The sequence below is a fragment of the Oratosquilla oratoria genome, chromosome 35, assembly GCF_046742065.1.
Source record: "Oratosquilla oratoria isolate Oo_2021 chromosome 35, ASM4674206v1, whole genome shotgun sequence".
Taxonomy (NCBI): domain Eukaryota; kingdom Metazoa; phylum Arthropoda; class Malacostraca; order Stomatopoda; family Squillidae; genus Oratosquilla; species Oratosquilla oratoria.
Genome location: NC_134811.1, coordinates 7,111,602 through 7,122,545, shown reverse-complemented (window position 1 = coordinate 7,122,545; position 10,944 = coordinate 7,111,602).

The following is a 10,944-nucleotide window of genomic DNA, read 5'->3' as shown; positions in this document are numbered from 1 at the left end:
AACGAAAACTCCCGCTTTGGAGTCTATCTTCCCTACGTAACCATATATAACGGTTACTCAACCATACCATAACGGTATACACTGGTATACACCAGGTATACAACTGGTGTCCAGCGGTGCTCTCACCCACACCATATTTTAACGGTTATTCAACCGTACTACACTGATATACACTGGTATACACCAGGTATACAACTGGTGTCCAGCGGTGCTCTCACCCACACCATATTTTAACGGTTATTCAACCGTACTACACTGATATACACTGGTATACACCAGGTATACAACTGGTGGCTCGCGGTGGCCACAACCACGTATATAAGGTATACAACTGGTGGCGAGCGGTGCTCCTACACCGGTTACAACTAACGTACCACACAGGTATACAACTGGCGGCAGCAGCGGTTCGCCCACGTCCTGAATAGAAGCGCCGTCATCAGCCATACTACACAAGGTTACACAACCAATCCAACTGGCGAGCGGTACTCTATGCCAACCTCCGAAGATACAAGCCTACCTTATACCACGAAACACTGGTTTCACACATGCCTACCACAGAAGGCCGAATACATTCTTCAGTCATTCAAGCCACGCCTACCATTCAGAACATTCAGAAGGAGCAACGGTGGTGAAATCGAACCCATTCGATTTTGAACCACCTGGTGGCAGTACGCTACCATAGTCTCTGTAGACAGATATCTACAGCGACATAGAAGAACCGGTCAACTCTACACCGCACCTCATCACGACTCCAAATCAAGAGATAGAACTTCACCTGAGAACAACGCGAAATCTGCAAGCTCAGCACCTCGGTAAGCATATGTAACCTATATCCCTTCAAGCAGTAAACCCAAGCTAATCACCTGTAGAGATCCAGCGCACCAACTCCTAGATCAACACGACATCACGACTTCAGTCAAGACGAAAACCCAGGCCGACGAGACACTCGTCCGCCACCCAAACTACCGTCACCAATCTCCGTGAGTATAAACCATAGACTCCCACTAATTCCCCCCTTTTTTATATATAATTCAGAAGCCGGACGAGAAACCACCTCCACCCCCCCCCCAAGTCCACCCAGACCGGAAGCTTCGCTATGACCGGCCAGACCAGAGGCTTACATCGGGTCAGCATTCTCGCTTACCCACCCCAACCACAACCGCCACCCTTGGCGCACCGAGAATTGATGACACTGCGATGTTCAGCGTCAGCTGGACGTCAACAACTTGGACCACGACAGTTCACATCCGCTCACGGCACCTACCCAGTGCCTCCCGGACTTCAAGACCCACAGTACTCGTACATAAGTACCCACATCTTATTTTGTATTCTTTTTGTATACTCCCATAAATGTAAATTAGCCCACGTAGAACTATCTATTAGTTACACTATAGAAATTCAAAGACCACGATAGACAAAACCTAATAATCAAAACATCCACTATGTAATTTTAACTTACAAATACTTTTTCAATTTTAACGTAGAATTAGAATATCGAAATGTCACTGCGAAGAAATCTCCCAGGCAGTCACCCGAAACATAGTAAATTAAGATAAATCAATATACAACGACAATTCCCAAGATGAACATATCCAACACGTAAAAATTATTCACCATCGGACGCAGGACGTCATGCGATTCGATGGGATAGGTCCTCACGATCATTTCCTTATAAAAAATTTTTTTTTTAAATAACTATAAAAGTACTTCTCTACTTCCTTCCGACCGTGAAGCCCCGGAATAATACACTCAAAACCCCACCCACTCAAACAAGATGAATAAACAAAAATATATTAATAGATAAATAAAATAAAATAAATTAACTGCCTTAAATAAATATAAATGTAAATTTTAGCCAATAACCATTCTCATAAATAACAAACTTGTATAAGTTTATATGTCTATAAAATGTTATATATAATAATATGTATTTTTAGCTCTACACAAACTAACATATTAATTAAAAACACACTAACCACTTAGGATGTCATGTCTTCAGTAAGCTATGACTGTAGTGAAATAGTACTATCTCATAGAAAAGAGATTATAAAATAAATTCTCATTGAACAGAGAAACAAGTGTATGGTGAACAGTGAAATTTGTCCTCATTGAAAAGAGATTATACAAGTGTAAAATGTTTTGTACATAGCTTACTGAAAACAAAAAAAGATATGATAATATACGTAAAAAATCCCACCTTTTTACTCATTCAAACATATTTTGTTGATCAATATCACCCACTAGCAAACTTACAAATTATCATATCTATATTCAATTATGTATGCCATCCCCACTGTCACGACCTTAACCCAAGGTACGAGGACGTACCTCAAAAAGGTCAGGGAGGCAATGTATCCTTCACCATTATTAATCATCACCCACCACGCACGTGATCCACATGCTTGCAACAGAGCGAGACTTCCTCTTGCTTACCTTGCATTTCCCACGACATGCACCCCTAACACAGCACAATTTGAAGACAAACAAGTATAGATACCTAGTGTCACCAGACACGTATCATAAATCCTTTTATTATAACTGCCCTAGTGTATTACGCATAAACTAACATAGATATAATATACCTAACAATATCCACCAATTATACAACTAACCCTTATATATCTAAACCGTCCCCAATCCATAGATTAACGAGACTAACGCCTTTGCTTACAGCAACCCTTCTAACCCTATATATTCTATGACATCCATGTAATGTCGGCAGAGCTGGAGTAGGTGAAGAACCTACTGCCAGAGGCTGGGTAGGTCACGAACCTACCGGCCGGAGGTCAGAGCTATCGTGCCCTAGGTCAAGGCCTGGCACTTATTGTATTTAGCCCCAAGGGGCATCCGATTTGTAGTTTAATCTCAAATGTGTTCTTTAAAATAAACAACGAAAACTCCCGCTTTGGAGTCTATCTTCCCTACGTAACCATATATAACGGTTACTCAACCATACCATAACGGTATACACTGGTATACACCAGGTATACAACTGGTGTCCAGCGGTGCTCTCACCCACACCATATTTTAACGGTTATTCAACCGTACTACACTGATATACACTGGTATACACCAGGTATACAACTGGTGTCCAGCGGTGCTCTCACCCACACCATATTTTAACGGTTATTCAACCGTACTACACTGATATACACTGGTATACACCAGGTATACAACTGGTGGCTCGCGGTGGCCACAACCACGTATATAAGGTATACAGTGTGTGTGTGTGTGTGTGTGTGTGTGTGTGTGTGTGTGTGTGTGTGTGTGTGTGTGTGTGTGTGTATGTGTGTGTGTGTGTGAGAGAGTGTGTGTATGTGTGTACTTGTGCGTGCGGGCGCATATATACTCTTCATTTATTCATTTTATTTGAATTTACTATTTTTCCGGTCGCTTATTCATTCATCTTTTTATATATTCTTTTTACAGAGAGAGAGAGAAAAAAGTGACATGTTGAATTTGCAGCATTATTGCATTCCACCATTTGTACCTTGCCAAGTAATGTATGCACATATTTACTGAAACATTACTTGTACCATAAAAACATTTATACAAAACGGAAGCTTTATTTAATACTATAACGTGTTTGGTCAATATTCTGACTCTAATTCACTAACACGCAATATCACAAAATTAAAACTATTACTGGATTAAAACCTGCAGTTAGTGATTTTTCTAACAACAACAGAAATTCTATGTGCGGACAGCTATGGGGGTGGGGGTGAGAAAGGTGGGTGTGTGGGTGGGTGAGGGTGGGGAGGGGGGACGTGGTATTGGGTGCCCTCCCCCTCCCATCACTTTCACCCACCCTTCACATGGCGTCATAATTTTCCAGTAAATTATACTATTTTACTTCACCTCCCTCCCCACAATCCTCAAGGCAGTCATTCTCGCCATGACAAATGTGGGAAGGGAGGAGGGAGCGAGCCACAGTCTCCTTCTTTGCAATGACATACTGCTCGTATAATGTGTTTAACACCACACGATTTTATTCAGCAAATAAGAATACCTCTTGCTGAATGGTTTAATGATATCCCGGGAAGCCTCTGTGCTATGACGATCCACTTCTCAAATATCATTTCTCTATTCTGTTCTGAGGGAAATTCCTAAATCCTCTACCTCCCTCAGCCTGTGGTCACTCTTTTCCTCCAGTCTGTCTCTTTTATGTACATCCGCTCCTCTCCACATGCTATTCACTATCTGCTCCATTTTCTCTCCAAGCAAATGTATATAAAATTTTGCACTATACTTTTGGATACCTCTGTTAACTTACTCTTTGATATGTCATTTCTTTCTCCAACAAATCCTACCAAATATATTCATCAAACTCTTCAAGTCCTCCTCAGTCTCTGCTACTAGAACAGTGACACATCCACAAACAATTCTGTTTATCATCTATTTTTGTCCATTTTCTTCTACTCTCACTCTACTTAAGCTCCACCTCCTACTTTTCTCTTCACTCCATCCACATACAGACTAAATAGCCAAGGTGAAAGTACACACACTTACCTCAAACTAACATTTACATGAAAGATTTCGTTTTCCTTATTTATCACTGCTGAGCAAACTTCACACACACCATGAAAAACTTTACCACTTTTAAACTTCTTCCCCCATATCAAAATTTCATAGGTCCCCAACCTCTTCCTATCTATTCTATTTTACGTTTTCACATCTACAAAACACATATACAACTACCTTCCCATGTGCGTGTGTGTGTGTGTGTGTGTGTGTGTGTGTGTGTGTGTGTGTGTGTGTGTGTGTGTGTGTGTGTGTGTGTGTGTGTGTGTGTGTGTGTGTGTGTGTGTGTGTGTGTGTGTGTGTGTGTGTGTGTGTGTGTGTGTGTGTGTGTGTGTGTGTGTGCGTGTGAGTGCGCTTGCGCGAGTGTATATATGTGTGCGTGTATCTGTACGTGTGAGTGTGTGTGTGTGTGTGTGTGTGTACGTGTGTGTGTTGTGTGTGTGTGTGTGTGTGTGTGTGTGTGTGTGTGTGTGTGTGTGTGTGTGTGTGTGTGTGTGTGTGTGTATGTGTGTGCGTGTGTGCGTGTGTGTGCGTGTGTGTGCATATGTGTGTGTGTGCATATGTGTGTGTGTGAGTGTATGCGTGCGCGCGCGCAAGCGCGTGTGTGTGATAGCATACTGCATCCCTGGATTCCAAATCACAAAGCCCTTGAAACAATTTAGTCACTAATGGCCACATTGTACCAAATCATTTGCCCTTGGCTGGCGTGCTAATGCATGTGGTTACGATTACCTGTGTATTGCAAGCAACATGTTAATTAATTCACTGGAAGTTATTTGGGCTCACTTCGTGTGAAATACACACATCAAAAAACCCTGTAGCATTCGCCAGCCAGATACAAGACTGTGTATATACATAAACACGTACATATACATATAAATATACATATACACATACATATACATATTTAGAAATTATTTGAGACAAAAAAGAGAGTGATAGGTGGGGAAGGGTAAACGAAGATGGGCTTTAGAATACGTTTAATGTCCTATAACGTTTCGGTCTCTGTGACCTTCTTCGGAGGATTCGCTACAATACATCATGATCACAAAATTTATACTTGTAGTGGGAGGGACTCGTCAAGCTTCGAGTGTCAGGTTTTTTCCATAGCATTAATCATTAGGAGACTAGATGCTTCGGAAAGGCATATAAATCCTTCTCCATCGTTGTAGTTTACTTGGATGTTTATGGGTGCAGTTTCCATCGTCTTTCTCATTTTTTTTTTTTTTTTTGTAGTCCCTTATGTAAAATCTCGACTTTGTTCCAATCAGGTAGGTTGTTACACTGTTCGAGGTGGCGAACAAGTGAGTTGGATGTCCTGTGTGCTCTTATATAATTTTTGTGTTCGCTCAATCTCTTTTCAATCCCTCGACCTGATTCACCGATGTATGCTATGGGACAGCCGCTACAGGGAATGCAATAAATCACACTGAGGTTGTTGTGACTATCAGTGTGGTCTTTAAACATTTTTCCTTTTTTTATTAGAGGATGCCTTAGCAATGTTTATCCCACCTTTCAATAAATATTTATCAATATCCTCGGTGTTTTCAGAATTAGGTACAGTTATAAAATGTGGTGTGACATGATCTTTCGTCACTGCACGGTCGTTTGGCCTGGATGCCTGGACGTTTGGTCCGTTGGTTTGGGCGTTTGATTTATCGTGGATTTTCTTTGCTTTGTGTTTTGTTTTATTGATCAGGCCTCCTGGGTATTTCAAGCTTTTGAATGTGTCTTTAATGTGTGATAATTCGTCTTCAAGGAGCTCTTTGCTGCATATACGGTAGGCTCTAAGGAAGAATCCTATCAGGACACCAATTTTGACTCTTACTGTGGGCTGAGAAAAAGTTAATAAAATCATCTCTATTGTTGCGTTTTCTGTATACCAAAAATCTTAAATGATTAGGGCCTCTGTGTATTAATGCGTCTAGAAACGGCAGTTTGCATTCTTTCTCTCGTTCAACTGTGAACTGGATGTCCATATGAATTGTGTTGAGTCTCCTTACCTTGTTTTCAATATTGGTTTCTTTCGGCACTATTACAAGTATATCATCTACGTACCTAAGCCAAGTAGTACCTCTTCCCATGATGTTAATATATTCACCTGTTTCCAATACGTCAAAACTAGCTAATTTCTTGATAAACATGTTCTCAATTTAAATTAGCTAGTTTTGACGTAACAGCTCATTTACGAACGTTTCTGTTGATAATGCATTGGATGCACTAAAAAAGGTAACTGATGACATAGCTGATGATATCCTCCCAGTCCCAAAGTCTGATTACCTTAAGCTAATCTCAATGTGCGTTAAGTTTGGATACTTTACTTTTAACAACACCGAGTTTAAACAAACAAAAGGCCTCGCAGTGGGCAGCCCATTGTCGGCTATTTTGGCCTGTCTATTCATGGAGGTATTGGAAACAGATGAAGATATTAACATAATGGGAAGAGGTACTACTTGACTTAATTTTGCTTATGATACAACAAATAATTAGCAGTTTTACCATGAATAGTTTCACTGTGATTTTTTTCTTTTTTTTCATTTATACAAGCGTCAGCTGTATGAGACCACGAATTCTCTTATATATTATACGTCTGTTTACCTGTTTGTTTGTTTGTTTGTCTATGATTTTCTTTTCCTAACTTGATCATCACCGTAACTATAGTTATCAAATATATGTGAATATCAAAATTGACTATGGTTTTACTGAACGATGCAATTTCCTTTCTCACTGTAATATGACTTGCTTCCAGGACACAAATTCTCTTATACTTTATTATCGTATGTACAATAGAAATAGGTATATATATATATATATATATATATATATATATATATATATATATATATTGTCTGTCTATCTGTCAGTCTATCTGTCTGTCAGTCTATCTGTCTGTCTGTCTGTCTGTCTGTCTGTCTGAACAGGGAAACTCAATTTAGAAATTCAAATCCGACCAAGATTGATGAAAAAATCACGGAAAAAAAAAAAAAAAAAAAAAAACTAGGGCGACTGAATAATTTTTACTTTGCTGTACGAACAATCGAACTCTGTGGCGTTATTGTTATATCTGCCTCTGGTCTTGTCATTGTTACCTGTATTGGGGAGAAGGAAGAAGAGGATGACTTGAGGGGCGAGGGGGAGAGGAGGAGGAGGGGAAGGAAGTAAGGAGAGGGTGAATGTAGAAAAGAGGGAGGAGCAAGGAAGGGGGAGGGGAGGAAGGGAAGAGGGGAGGAGGGGAGGAGAGGAAGGAAGGGAATGCAGGGAGGAGAGGAAGGCGGGGAAGGAGAGGAGTGGAAGAAGGTGGTTGCTTGTTATGGACTGTGATTTAACAGCGTTAATTAAGGATGTAAGAGGGAAGAGGGGGGAAAAGGAGAGAGATAAGAGGAGGGGGATCAATATATGTGGTGATATTGTTTTCCTTACCTGAGCCGTTATCAATTATCTATTATCACTGCTTGTTACCTATGGCGTTCTCGTTACCTGTGGCGTTGTCGTTATTGCTATTATTGTTTATTGTCGAATTATCGTTATCATTCCTGTTGCTTATGCCGTGATCGTTATCGTTACCGTTGTCATTTGTCTTACCATTACATGTGGTGTTACTTTTACCTGTGTTGTTACTATTACCTGTTGTATTACCGTTACATGTGATGTTACAGTTACCTGTGGTGTTATCGTTACCTGTGGTGTGCTATTACCGTCACCTGTACCTTTGGTGTTATCGTTACATGTGGTGTTACCGTTACCTGTGGTGTTACCGTTACCTATGGTGTAACCGTTACCTGTGCTGTGGTGCCACCGTTACCTGTACTGTGGTGTTACCATTACCTGTGGTGTTACCGTTACCTGTGGTGTGGTACTATTGTTACATATGGTGTTACCGTTATCTGTGATGTTACAGTTACCTATGGTGTTACCGTTACCTGTGGTGTTACCATTACCTATGGTGTTACCGTTACCTGTAGTGTTACCATTACCTGTAATGTTACCGTTACCTTTGGTACGGTGTTACCGTTACTTGTGACGTTACCGTTACCTGTGTTATTTCCGTTACATATGCCGTTATTTCTACATGTGCCGTTATCGTTATCTATTCCATTAACTTTACCTGCACCGCTATCATTATCTGTACTGTTATCATGATCATTGTTTGCTCCACATCAGATTTATCATCACTGAATTGTAGCGCAACGCGCGACGAACTACCCCAATGTGAGGAAAAAACTGCTTTAGGTCCACTTGTCCCCTTTACCTTCCACCCTACCCCCCAACACTTTCCCCTCTCTCCTCATCCACCTGATTCGTCTTCAGACAGATGACTTGATATAGATTTTTTTCTTCTTCTAATTTTCACCCTGACATTCGTCATCAAACTACTCCAGTCTCCAAAGACAAAAACTTTACTCTTACTACCCTTGTCAAATAGAATTTATGGCTCCTTCTTCCCACACACTAACTCTATTTTCTCTTCCTCTCACTCTTCATTTATCTCTGACCTCTCCCTTGCCTCCAAATCTATCTATTTTCCGGTCTTCAACTCTTCTCCTTCTTCAAACTCCTTTTCCTTTCCCTCCAACTTCTACGCTGCCTCTAACTACTCCCTGTCCTCAACTCCTGTGCTTCCTCACCCTTTCCTCCAACTCCTCATCCATTGCACCTAACTCATCCACTGGTTCTGAATCCTCGTTTCCTGCTTCGAACTATTTATCCTTTTCCTGTAATATTCCCTCCCCCCACCACCACCATCTCCTGCTCTTTTTCCAGTCCTTCTTTTTACCTAACACTCCTCCCCTTGCACCTGACTTTTCTTTCCCAGCCTTCAACTCTTTCTTCTCTACTTCCTTCCCTACTTCCCTACCCCTACTCTGCCTCCAACCCTTCCTCTCTCAACCTCTAACTCTTCCCCTTAAATCCCTAACTACTTTATTACCCTCTCCCACCGCTGCCACCACTTTGTCCTCTTTCTCTTCTTACAAACGCACCTTCTCTTTCGAGACGCAGGCTCAAGCCCAAGTTGCCAATCAGCCAAATCCTTGAAATCCCATTGTGTCACAAAGCAACTCCTAATCATCTTTAGGCCATTCACCATGGTGACACAATACATATTCTATTCTGGTTAGCGACAGACGATTTCATGTAGTTCATCTGGCGGATTCTAAGGTAAATGGGGGTCCCGATCGGCGGAAATCCTTTTCAGGCTTTAGGCATGCTCCCCTCTACCACCAATCGTATGTTTAAGCTTGGATGCAATGTATAAAGCCTATCGCCATGTTGAAGACGCTAGTCGTGCGAACGACATTGGAGGAAGTTTCCCAAAAGTAACGTGACTTGCTCGACGCTCTGTCCGCCACATCGAACGCGTTCAGCTTCGGGTGTCTATAGTCCAGTGGTTCTTAACCTAGGGTACGAAACCTTGAACCCGGAGGTACGAGACATGATAGCCAGTTCATGGTACTGTATATTTACTACAACAAAGCAAAGCAAGATTTGTATCACAATTTCTTTCCATACGTTTGCATTGTATTTGTATTGGATGGAGGTACGAGAATTTTTTCTGACATATCAAGGGGTATTAAGGGCACTGAAAAAGGTTTAAAAATCACTGTTTGTCAAACAAGTGTTTGAAGTGATGTTTGACCGTGAGAATAGTGTATTTGGTTGTCAAACACGTTCGACAAACGTGTTTGACGACCAAATATCCCATTCACAGTCAAACATCACTTCAAACACATGCCTGACAAACCGGGTTTGTCAAACTGTTCGACCATGTAAATGGCCCTTAAAGGCCCCTATACACTGTCAGTCATGATTGCACAGTCATCGAGATAGTGCAAGCAGTGTTTGGGCCACACACTATCACTAAGATTGAGTAATCATTACTTACCTCTTAGAGTTTGTGGAGTGAAGATGAGTAAAGCGGCTGCATGCAAAGCCATTCTTCTGGCTTTAGACGATGAAGAAGAAAGGGAAATTGTGAAAAGAAAGGTGTGGATGAAAAAAAGAAATAAATTCACACATGGAAACCTCCAATAGGAGTTACTTCTCTCTGCTCTTGCAGATTACAAAAAAAAAAAAAAAAAAAAGTATGGACAGAGAATCATTTATAGATTTGCTACAAAGACTATGCCTCACATACAGAAAATGGATACTAAGCTGAGAGATTCCATTTCACCCAGTGAAAGGCTTTCCAGTACTCTACGATTCTTAGCTACTGGACAAACATTTCTTGTACTCGTCACGTTTTACTTTCCACAAAGCAGGAAAATCTTTGTATAGTTGGATGAACTCCCTCCAAAATTCCCGAGAGTCCCGTCGTGTGCTCGCCATGGTCATAAAGGCCCCTATACACTGTCAATCATGATTGCACAGTCATCGAGATTGTGCAAGCCGTGTTTGGGCCACACACTATCAGTAAGATTGAGCAAT